Source organism: Pongo abelii, chromosome 16 (genome assembly GCF_028885655.2).
Source record: "Pongo abelii isolate AG06213 chromosome 16, NHGRI_mPonAbe1-v2.0_pri, whole genome shotgun sequence".
Taxonomy (NCBI): Eukaryota; Metazoa; Chordata; class Mammalia; order Primates; family Hominidae; genus Pongo; species Pongo abelii.
In genome coordinates, this window is record NC_072001.2 from 35,077,262 (window position 1) to 35,089,458 (window position 12,197).

General features: G+C 42.0%; 1 non-coding gene across 1 annotated transcript; it reads left to right on the forward strand.

Moving 5' to 3' along the window:
• Positions 1 to 9,032: 9,032 nt before the first annotated feature.
• On the forward strand, positions 9,033 to 9,164 carry LOC129050603 (U8 small nucleolar RNA). Its single transcript, XR_008514282.1, has one exon. It is a non-coding gene; the product is annotated as a U8 small nucleolar RNA (small nucleolar RNA).
• Positions 9,165 to 12,197: the final 3,033 nt, after the last annotated feature.

Here is a 12,197-nt window from a genome sequence, read left to right on the forward strand (position 1 = left end):
ATAATTGCTGACCACTAGTGATCCTTTGAGGTTTATTTTTCTTTTTTTCTTTTTTTTTTGATATGGAGTCTTGATCTGTCGCCCAGGCGGGAGTGCAGTGGCGCGATCTCAGCTCACTGCAAGCTCCACCTCCCGGGTTCATGCCATTCTCCTGCCTCAGCCTCCCAAGTAGCTGGGACTACAGGCGTCTGCCACACGCTCGGCTAATTTTTTTGTATTTTTTTTGGTAGAGATGGGATTTTTACCGTGTTAGCCAGGATGGTCTTCTCTCCTGACCTCCTGATCCGCCCGCCTTAGTCTCCCAAAGTGGTGGGATTACAGGCGTGAGCCACGCCCCCTTGGGACAGGGACACACACACACACACACACACACACACACACACACACACACACACACACACACACACACACACACACACACACACACACAGAGATTTCGTGGTTGTGGCGCCCAGTCGCGAGTGTGAAGAAGGGACCAGATGGGTCGGGCAGAAAGGTGCTGGGTCAAGAGAGGAGGGGGCAGCCGGGAGCGCGCACACGCAGGGTGCGCCGGGTTGAGGGGTGAAGGGTGAGGGGTGAGAGGTGAGGGGCCACGAGGACCAGGGCGAGGTAGGGGCAGCCCTTTCCCAGGCGGTAGCGGGGGCGCTGGTGCTGTTGCCCTTTTAAGCTGCGGCTTGACGGGAGCCGCGCCTCCTGTCGGTGGAGTCGGTTATAAAGAGAGCAGCCCCCCAGGCAGCCACACAGCTCCCGCCAAGTCCTCGGTGTCCCTTGCCATTTTCCAGCCGCGCTCCCACGAGGGTCATGGCGGCGGGGAGAGGTGGAGCCGCGAGAGCTCGGCCGGGGGCCCCGCCGGGTGGTCGCGGCCATGACAGCGGCTCGGGACCGGTTCCTTTTCCGCGCCCCTCCCGCCTGAGATGAGGGGAAGATGTCCCTGTCAGCGTTCAAGGCCAAACTGAAGTTGCCGGCCTCTATCTTCCACGAGAACCAGGAGCCACAGCCGCGGCTCACGCTGCACCGCAACATCAAGGTGAGTCGCCGGGTGGCGGCCTCGCGGCGCAGGGCGAGGGCGGAAAGGGGGTGCCCAGAGTCCCAGGACAAAGGGGAACCTGCCCTAGAGAGACCCCGGTTCCCCGCCCTTTTCTCCCGCAACTGGCCCGCCGGGCACTGGGCCAGGCTTGGGTGGGAGAAGGCAGAGGGCGCGTCTCTCCAACTCCTAGCGCGGGGCTGGCTTGGGGGCTGCTGGCCCCTCTCGGCCCCTGTCGCTGCGCTTCGAGGTGGGAGCCCGCGGCTGCCGGAGCCCTCTTGGGACCCATGGTCGCCCTCAGTGAGCCCACCTGCTCTGGGGACCGCGACAGGGCGGGGCAGGGCGGCTCCCGAGTTGTTGGAGCCCAGGCGGGGAAGGGGAAAGACCTTTAAGATTTTCGGTTTTTTGGCGAGGCGTAGTGGCTCACGCCTGTAATCCCAGCACTTTGGGAGGCCAACCGGGCTGATCACTTGAGGTCAGGAGTTGGAGACCAGCCTGGCCAACGTGCTGAAACCCGTCTCTACTAAAAAATAGAAAAATTAGCCGGTCGTGTTGGCAGGCGACTTAATCCCAGCTATTTGGGAGGCAGAGGCAGGAGAATGGTTTGAACCCAGGAGGCGGAGGTGGCAGTGAGCTGAGATCGAGCCGTTGCACTCAAACCCAGGGGAGAAGAGCGAGACTTCTCTCTCTCTCTCTCAAAAAAAAGTTTTCTTTCTTTTTTTCTTTTTGTTGAGACAGAGTCTCACTCACTCTGTCGCCCAGGCTGGAGTGCAGTGGCGCGATCTCGGCTTGCTGCAGCCTACCTCTCTTGACAGTCCACTGGTTAAAGCGATTCTCCTGCCTCAGCCTCCAGAGTAGCTGAGATTACAGGCGCCCGCCACCACGCCTGGCTAACTTTTGTGTTTTTAGTAGAGACGGATTTTTAGTAGAGACGCGGTTTCACCATGTTAGTCAGAATGGTCTTGATCTTCTGACCTCATGATCCGCCCGCCTTAGCCTCCCAAAGTGCTGGGATTACAAGCGTGAGCCACCGCGCCCGGCCTCTGTTTTGTTTTATACATGTAATATATTCACAAGTATCTTTACAAAGTGATTTTGATACTCTTTTGTCTTCTCCCTAGAATCTCTTTGTTCTGTAATAATTTTGTTAGTTTATTTTGATCTTATTTTCCTTTTCAAAGCCTTTCCTTAAATATCTATTCTATGTTGCTTATCATTTGTAGTCTTTTTTTTTTTTTTTTTTTTTGAGAGAGAGAGTCTTGCTCTGTCACCCAGGCTGGAGTGCAGTGGCGCAATATGGGCTCACTGCAAGCTTCGCCTCCCAGGTTCACGCCATTCTCCCGCCTCAGCCTCCTGAGTAGCTGGGACTACAGGGGCCAGCCACCACGCCCCGCCAATTTTTTGTATTTTTTAGCAGAGACGGGGTTTCACCGTGTTAGCCAGGATGGTCTCGATCTCCTGACCTCATGATCTCCCACCTTGGCCTCCCAAAGTGCTGGGATTACAGGCGTGAGCCACCGCGCCCAGCCCTGATTCTATATTATAGTGAGTTGTACAATTATTTCCTTATATGTTACAATGTAATAATAATAGAAATAAAATGCACAATAAATGCAATGTCCTTGAATCATCCCAAAATCATCTCCCCCAACCTTGTCTGTGGAAAAATTGTCTTCTGCAAAACTGGTTCCTGATGCCAAAAAGTTTGGGGACTGCTGGCATAAGTGGTCTCATATAGTATTTGTCCTTTTGTGCCTGGCTTATTTCACTTAGCATAATGTCTTTAACGTTCATGCATGTTGTAGCATGTGCCAGAATTTCATTTGTTTTTAAGGCTGAATAATATTCCCTTGTATGTATTTAATACGCCTTGTTATCTTTTCATCTGTTGATGAATGCTTGGGTTGCAGCCACCTGTTGGCTGTTGTGAATAGTTTCGCATTGCCTGTCTTTGTCATGATCGCCATCCTATTTCACATCTAGCAGGTGTGAAATTCCATTGATTGATTGATTGATTGATTGAGACAGGGTCTGACTGTTGCCCAGTCTGGAGTGCAGTGGCATGATCTTGGCTCACTGCAACCTCCATCTCCCAGGCTCAAGCAATTCTTCTGCCTCAGCCTCAGCCTTCCGAGTAGCTGGGATTATAGGCATGCACCACTACCAGCTGGCTAATTTTTGTATTTTTAGTAGAGACGGGGTTTCACCATGTTGGCCATGCTGGTCTCGAACTCCTGACCTCAAATGATCCACCTGTCTCCGCCTCCCAAAGTATTTGGATTACAGGTGTGAGTCACTGCGCCCAGCTAGTAGGTGTGAATTTCTATGTCTTAGTGGTTTTGATTTGCATTTACGTGATGGCTAATGATGTTGAGTATCTTTTTATGTGTTTATTGGCCATTTGTCTATTTTCTTTGGGGAAATATTTATTCCAAAATTTAACCTATTTTTAAGTGGGTTATGTATCTCTTTATTATTTAGTTGTAAGAAGTTTTTACATATTCTAGATAGGAGTTATAACAATTTTCTCCCTTTTTCTGGATTGTCTTTTTTTCTTTCTTGATGGTGTCCTTTGAAGCACAAAGATTTTAAATTTTGATATAGTCCAATTTATCTTTCTTCGTTTGTGTTTTTTTGCTCCTTGTGCTTTTGGTGTAATATCTAAAAAGACATTGCTACACCAAGGTCACAAAGGTTTCTGTCTATGTTTTTTTCTATGAGTTTTATAGTTTTGTCAATATCTCTTATATTGAGCTCTTTTATCCATTTGAGTTAATTTTTGCATGTGGCATGAAGTAGGGGGGTATAGCTTCATTGTTTGCACCTAGACATCCAGTTATCTCAGAACTATCTGTTGAAAAGCTTATTCTTTCCCCATTGAATTGTCTTGGAACCCTTATTGAAGATCAACTGACTGTATATGTGAAAGTTTATTTCTGGATTCTATTCTTTCATCTGTTCATCTGTCCTTATACCAGTAGCACACTCTTGATTACTGTAGCTGTTTGGTAAGCTTTGACGTCAGAAAGTATGAATCCTCCAGAAAGTTTTTTAAGGTGGGTTTGGCTGTTCTGGGTCACTTGCATTTCCATATGAATTTTAAGATCAGCTTGTCAGTTTCTGCAAAGGAGCCAGCTGGGATTTTAATCAGAGTTGCATTGAATATGTAGATGAACTTAGGAAGTACTGCCATTTTAACAATATTAAGTTTTCCTCCATGAACACAGGATGTATTTGTACTTATTTAGGTCTTACTTTAATTTCTTTCAATCATAGTTGTGTTGAATGCAGACCTACTTTGAATTAATTCTAAGTTATTTTTATGCTACTTATTGCTTGACAAATATAATTCCTTTTAGTTTTTAACTAGTTTTGATGTAATGTGAAGTGTATTTGGACCATGTGAAGCTTATTTCTGCTTTGAAATTTAATATAAATGGGTTATAATAAAATCTCACTGTGCTAATTTTTTGGTTATGTGAAATAGAAAATCAATGTAAATTTAAAAATTTATTCTGGGCCGGGCGCGGTGGCTCACACCTGTAATCCAAGCACTGTGGGAAGCTGAGGAGGGCAGATTACAAGGTCAGGAGATGGAGACCTTCCTGGCTAACACAGTGAAACCCCTTCTCTACTAAAAATACAAAAATTTAGCTGGGTGTGGTGGTGGGCGCCTGTAGTCCCAGCTACACAAGAGGCTGAGGCAGGAGAATGGTGTGAACCTGGGAGGCGGAGGTTGCGGTGAGCCGAGATCGCGCCACTGCACTCCAGCCTGGGTGACAGAGTTAGACTGCATCTCAAAAAAAAATTCATTCTGAAATGCGATAGATGTTGAAGCTCTTCTGGCAGATGGTTATAAAGAGGAATATATAATCATTCTATTGAGAAAATATAATCAATAATGTGAATACCTAAGGTAGTTTATTTTACATATATATCTCGGTATTTATATATTTTTGAGACAGAGCCTCACTCCTGTCACCCAGGGTGGAGTGGAGTGGCATGATCATGGCTCATTGCAGCCTGAACTTCTTGGGCTTAGGTGAGTCTCTCATCTCAGCCTCCTGAGTAGCTGCGACTACAGGTGTGCGCCACCATGCATGGCTAATTTTTTGTATTTTTAGTAGAGGTTTCCCCATGTTGCCCAGGCTAGTCTCAGACTCCTGGACTCACGTGATCTGCCCGCCTTGGCCTCCCAAAGAGCTGGGATTACAGGTGTAAGCCACTGTGTTGGCCTTATGTTTTATAATTTTTAAATGATACTTTTTATTCTATTACAAAACATAGATAATTGTAAAAAACTTGTAAAATATAAAAGAGGAAAAAGACAATAGAAAAATTATTTATGATGAAATTCCCAGGTAAACACCGATTACATTTTTTTTTTTTAAGAGCCTGTTGCTCAGGCTGGAGTGCAGTGGCATGATCATAGTTCACTGTAACCTCATACATCTCATACATTTTGATATCACTACTTCTGGTTTTATACATAATGTGTTCACCTTGAAACAAGAGAGTATAATTTTATAATGATTATTTTCATTGAATGATCATGATCTCATTGCAATTATTGATCATTTAGTTTATTCCTCAACATTTTGTTATATATATTTTTGCTGTTGTGAGTGGGATATTTCTTATAACTTGGCATTTGTGCCTACATTCAATTTACCTATAGGAAATTAATTTTTGCATATTTTTTTTTAATTGGTGCAGTGGCAGAATCTCAACTCACTGCAACCTCTGCCTCCTGGGTTCAAGTGATTCTCCTGTCTCAGCCTCCTGAATAGCTGGGATTACAGGCGCATGCCACCACACCCAGCTAATTTTTGTATTTTTAGTAGAGATGGTGTTTCCTCATGTTAGTCAGGCTGGTCTTGAACCCCTGATGTTGTGATCCGCCCACCTCAGCCTCCCAAAGTGCTGGGATTGCAGGCTTGAGCCACCATGCCCAGCCTCTTTGTGTGTTTTCTTATATCTTTCATCTGAGTTGCAAGGGGCACATTGGGTTTCCAGGAATTTTCTTAGCTAACTCTGTTCCTTTATCTTTTAAGGTTCTTAAGCATAAATCCTCTTTTTTTTTTTTTCTGATGGGAAATACTGGGGCATAGCACTAGGAATACAAATTATGTTTAAATAGAGCACAAAGTACCATCTCAAAGGAATAACTGATGGTGAATTGTGATTCATTTTATTATGTATCAACTCTAATGAGGCTTAATAAATAATTGAGGTTTAACACTTAGGTAACCGTTCTGTATTTAAGTCTGAAAATTTTTCTCTGTTACAGTTTCAACTTCACATTGAATATTCTGTAAAGCAGAAATAAATTGATTAGCATTCTATGAATGAAAAATAAAGCCATGGGTCGGGTGCAGTGGCTCACACCTATAATCCCAGCACTTTGGGAGGCCGAGGCAGGCAGATCACCTGAGGCCAGGAGTTCGAGACCAGCCTGGCCAACGTGGTGAAACCTCGTCCCAGCTACTCGAGAGGCAGAGCCAGGAGAATGACTTGAACCCAGGAGACAGTGGTTCTGGTGAGCTGAGATCGTGCCACTGCACTCTAGCCTGGTGACAGAGCAAGACTCTGTCTCAAAAAAAAAAAAAATTAGCTGGGCATGGTGGCGTGCACCCATCATTCCACTGCTTAGGAGGCTGAGGCAGGAGAATCATTTGAACCTGGGAGGCAGAGGTTGCAGTGAGCCAGGGTTGCACCACTGCTCTCCAGCCTATGTGACAGAGTGAGACTCCATCCCTAAAAAACAAAACAAAACAAAAAAAACCCATGCTGATAATCGAAAAACCAGTTTACCTCATCACAGTTTAGAACATTGAATTGTAAAGATCTTTTTTCTAGTCCTGGCCAGGCTTAATGGTAACATGAGCAATTCAGTTACTTTCTCAGAGTTTTATATTTTTATCTGTAAAATGGAAATGATGGTATGTACAGTTTAGGATTTTTGTGAAAATTAAGTGAGACTGCAAGTGTCTTGAATAGCAGTTGAAGTACATTGATATAGGTGACATTTTACAGTGGTGTCTTCCTCAGCATCTTATTAGTTCAGTGTTTTAAAGCTCTATATTAGTCACAGAAACAAAGTCTAATTTTTGTTCTTTTGTTCTCATTTCAGATTACAAGTGGACACCTGAGTCAGCAGGACCTGGAATCCCAGATGAGAGAGAGCTTATCTACATGGACTCAGATCTTGTTGTCACCCCCATTAACGACAATCCAAAGGTGCAGAAAGCACTCTAACAACTGAGTTGTAGACTTTACTGAGATCTGAAATCTGCATGAGATTTTCATTCAGAATATTATTTACTGTCTAATCTTTCCTTTTCTCTTGTCTGCTTCTGTTTCATTTGTGCTGCATGTCTGCATTTCCAGCTCCCACTCTGTCTGCAACCCTTTCCTCTGCCTTCACTTCCACTTCACTGGAGTTCTAAGTTTTCTCCCCTCTGTTTTGAATGAGTCAGCTCTGCCTCTCACTACTGCTTTCTTCCACATGCCACAGAGGGGTTGCCAGCCTCTTGACCTCAGACCTTAGCTCTCAGTCCCATCGTTTCTCCATCTGCACTAATGTGAATCACTCTAAGTATTCTAGTCTCTGATGTATTTTGAAGGCAGAAGCAGTCAGAGGGCAATGCTCACCAGGCTGGGCTGGGCAGGCAGATCACACGGAAGCCCTGCCCTCTCACAGGTTGTTAAGACTGCATGGGAGACGGTGAGGAGACACTATGGGAGCTGGAGGAGTCATGGTTCACAATGTACTTCTAAACCACTGTGAGTTTTTTTGCTTCTTGCCTTTTGGAATATATTACTTTATTGCTAGGGGAAAATGAGTATTTACTTTAAAAAACAGATGCATTTCTAAGTCCCTGTGTTTTGTCTTGACTTCCAACTCCACAACATACATTCCACTACTTACGCTCTATTTTAGTTTTCCTGCTTCTGTTACTTTTTTTTTTTTTTTTGAGATGGAGTCTCCCTCTGTCACCCAGGCTGGAATGCAGTGGTTTGATTTTGGCTCACTGCAAGCTCCGCCTCCTGGGTTCACGCCATTCTCCTGCCTCAGCCTCCAGAGTAGCTGGGACTACAGGTGCCCGCCACCACACCCAGCTAATTTTTTGTATTTTTAGTAGAGACAGGGTTTCACCATGTTAGCCAGGATGGTCTTGATCTCCTGACCTCGTGATCTACCCGCCTCCGCCTCCCAAAGTGCTGGGATCACAGGTGTAAGCCACCACGCCCAGCCTTCTTTTTCTTTTTTAAATCTCTGTTTCTGTATTAATTCATGACTGTCTTTTCATATCTCATTGGGAACATTACTGTGGTTTAGACCAAAGCGTTCTTGGATTCATGTTTATTTTCTAGATAGACAGCATTTTATATAGATTATTTAGCTATTTTTCATAATGGAGCTAATTCTTTTTGTGAGTTCATATGTCTGGCAGAGTAACTTTATTATGCTAAGTTTGATGTGCATTGGTGCATTTTCAAAGTGGGTTTTCTAGAACAATTTGTGATATCTTTCCCAGGGGTGTCCAGTCTTTTGGCTTTCCTGGGCGGCACTGGAAGAAGAATTGTCTTGGGTCACACATAAAATACACTAACAATAGCTGATGAACTAAAAAACAAACAAAAAAAATTGCAAAAAACATCTTACAATGTTTTAAGAAAGTTTAGGAATTTGTGTTGGGCCACATTCAAAGCCGTCTTGGGCCGCATGAAGCCCATGGGCTGTGGGTTGCACAAGCTTGCTTTAGACAATATTCTTTGTTTCTTTTTTTCCTCTTATAACCATATTTGATAGTTTATGGGAAGCCTTAGTCAGTGGACATTTTTGTGTTTAACTTTTAATTTTAAACTACTTTTAGTCTTAGAGAGAAAGTTAAAAAATAGTTGAGAGTTCCTGTATACCTTTTGCCCAGCTGCTCTTAATGTTCACATCTTATAGGTCTATAGTATAGTTAAGAACACCTGGGAATTAGCATTGGTATAGTGCTAGTCAGGCAGGATAATCCTTACCTGTTCCTCCTTTTGGAGGGCAGTAGAATGTGGTAGTTGGAGTTGCATGATACTTGATTCATATCTCTGTGTAATGATGTCATGCAATACCCTGATTGCTCCTTTTGAATTCTTTCTGAAAAAGGAAAAATAAACATGAGTATAGTGCTGTTAACTAAACTACCAAATTTATTTGAATTCTACCAGTTGCCTCTAATGTCCTTTTTTGTTGTTGTTGTCCAGGATCCCACATTACAGTTAGTTGTTATGCCTCCTTAGTCTCTTATAGTCTGTCCTAGTCTTTCATGGTTTTGTCAGAATTTCTCAGACTTTTCTTGCCTTTCATGACCTTGACAGTTTGTCTTTTTTTTTTTTTTTTTTTTTTTGAGATGAAGTCTCACTCTGTCACCCAGGCTGGAGTGTAGTGGTGTGATCTCAGCTCCCTGCATCCTCTGCCGACTGGGTTCAAGCTATTCTCCTGCCTCAGCCTCCTGAGTAGCTAGGATTACAGGAGCCTGCCACTGCGCATGTCTAAGTTTTGTGGTTTTAGTAGAGATTGGATTTTACCATGTTGGCCATGCTGGTCTTGAATTCCTGACCTCATGATTCACCTGCCTATGCCTCCCAAAGTGCTGGGATTACAGGTGTGAGCCACCGCACCTGGCCTTTGTATGTTTTTGTAATACAGGTTATAAAACGTATGACTCAAGTCCTTGACACTTTGAAGAGTAACTGGTTCAGTGTTTTGAAGAATGTCCCTTAATTTAGGCTTATCTAAGGGTTTCTCATGATTAGAATGAGATTATGAATTTGGATTATGAGATTAGAATGAGAATATGCATTTTAGTAAGAATACTACCGTAAATACGGTAATGCTGGTTACTTAATTGGTAAAGGTTTTAAAAATACTACATATAGAAATTTTGCAGGAGTTAGGTATAGAAATAATGGTTGAATTTTTAATTAAAAGTCTCAAGATGCAGTATCTGGCCGTCCTAAGCTCATGGATCCAACTACATGGTTTCTTCACATTTCTCAAATAAATTGTGCACTTTCCAATTCATGCTATTATGGCTTCCTTGAATGGTGTCTTCTCTGATATAACCATAAAGTTCTAACCATTCTTCAAGACCTCAACCCACCCCCTACCTCTTCTGCAAACCCGGTCTCAACTATATCAAGTAAAGTGCTTGCTGTATTCTCTAAACTACTATTTACAAAAAAATTCTTTCTGTCCAGGGTTTTGTCTGTAGTTTTGTCCTACCTCTTTTCAATTGTGAAATATTTTGTTGTTTATCAAATGTTTGTCTCATCTTCCCAACCAGAATGTCAGCTCTCTGAAAATAGGATTGTGTGTTTTATATTTTTGTATCCCCCTTAACCCTTGACATAGAGCCTTACCTTGGCAGGTACCCAATAGATATTTGTTGAATGACTGAATTTCTAATTAGAGGTAAATTATCTAAAGAGTAAGCCAAGATAGGGGTGAATTTTTTCTTTGAGTCTGTATTTTGTTACAGATATCAATTGAAATTATTTTAGAAAATAAATTATTATCTATATATATATGTTTTAATCTGAAAAGGCATCGTTCTTATTCTTTTTGGTAACAAATTTTACACATTCTTTTTTTGTCCTCATTGATTTATTATCTGATATAAGGGACATATAAGGAGACAGATATCCATCTTAAAAATTGTCTCAAAAGTTTTTTTTTTTTTAACCACAGGTAACGAAAAAACCACCATCAGTTAAATTTGATCCAAAAATATTGCATCTACCAGCATTTTCAGGTAAGATCATAAAGGAGTTATCGAACATGTAGACTCTTTGTATACAGATACAAATGTGAAATTTATTCAGAAATGGAATATTTGTATGTGAATAACTAAATTTTTTTTGTCTTGACAGTTGGTTATATTCTTGGAGCAGTGTTAATGTGAATTGTAAATAATCTGTAATTCATTTGTGCCAGCTGTTGACATTTCTCAGCTGAGTCTGGGCTGTCCTGTCCTCTTGTGTGTGGGGAGGTTCCTATAGATCTGGGCAAGTTTTCCTGTAGAGTGGGTTGGGGGAGGGTCTCCTCCCTTCCCTTCATAGAGCTGGTTGAATTTCCACCATTTATGGCAGGTGTAGGTGCACAGGGTTGGGGACAACAAGGAAGGATTGGGATTCTATTGGTGGGACCAGAACATTTGAGAATGGGACTAGGTGTTTCATGACTGTGGAGATGGTGTGGTAGTGGAGATACTTAAGGGATAATTATTACATTTCTGTTGAGCTAATGAAAATCTTATTTAGGGTGAAAGTCAGAAATTTTTACATACCTTAAACTTTTTTTTTTGTTTGTTTGTTTAACAAATTATATTTTAAGCTGTTGAACTCAATTTGGGGAAAATTATTCATTGTGGCTAGAGTAGAATCTATGATTTGAAGTAAATTTAAAATATATTTAGGTTTCAATAAACCAGCTAAGGGTTTATATCAGTCAACTTAATTACCGATAAAAACAACCAGAAAAACCTGTGGAGAAGGACGTTTAAAGACCAAAGTGAAGCCAAATATTAATAATAGTGCTTTCAGTGCCAAGTAGGTCTATTTATGCAAACCTAGAGAATTATTACCGGGAAATACTATTTCCTTTTTCTTCTTTGAGTTATTTGGGAAATTATATTTATAATATCTTTTGTCTAAAGATTGAGATCAGCCAAAAATATGTTAATTTTAGGGGGTATCACATTTCCTAGATTTTGCCCTTTTTTTGTATACGGATTTGGAGGTAGGCATTTCAGGTGATTTTAGCTATCATGTTTTCCTCGTCATTTTTTACAGTAATTTTATTGGATCTTTTTAATAACGGTGGGATTTGTGCTTTTTGCAATATTTGAGGCTTGATTTATTTATACAAAGGCTCTTTTGTCTTTTACTCCAGTTGTATTCAACTTTACATTTTGTTATAGTCTAGGTTGTGTGACAATTCTGCTTTAGACATCTGCTTGGTTTGAAAGCATAGTTTTCCATTGAAGTGGTTAAAAAGTTTCCATGGATAGATAAAGAGATGGGAAATATAGAAGGACAAATAGAAGTAGTGTCATCTTTGGAGTATTTTTGGTTTTGACAGTGTCGTGTTTTCTTTGTCCTCATCTTAGCTGTCATAATTCTG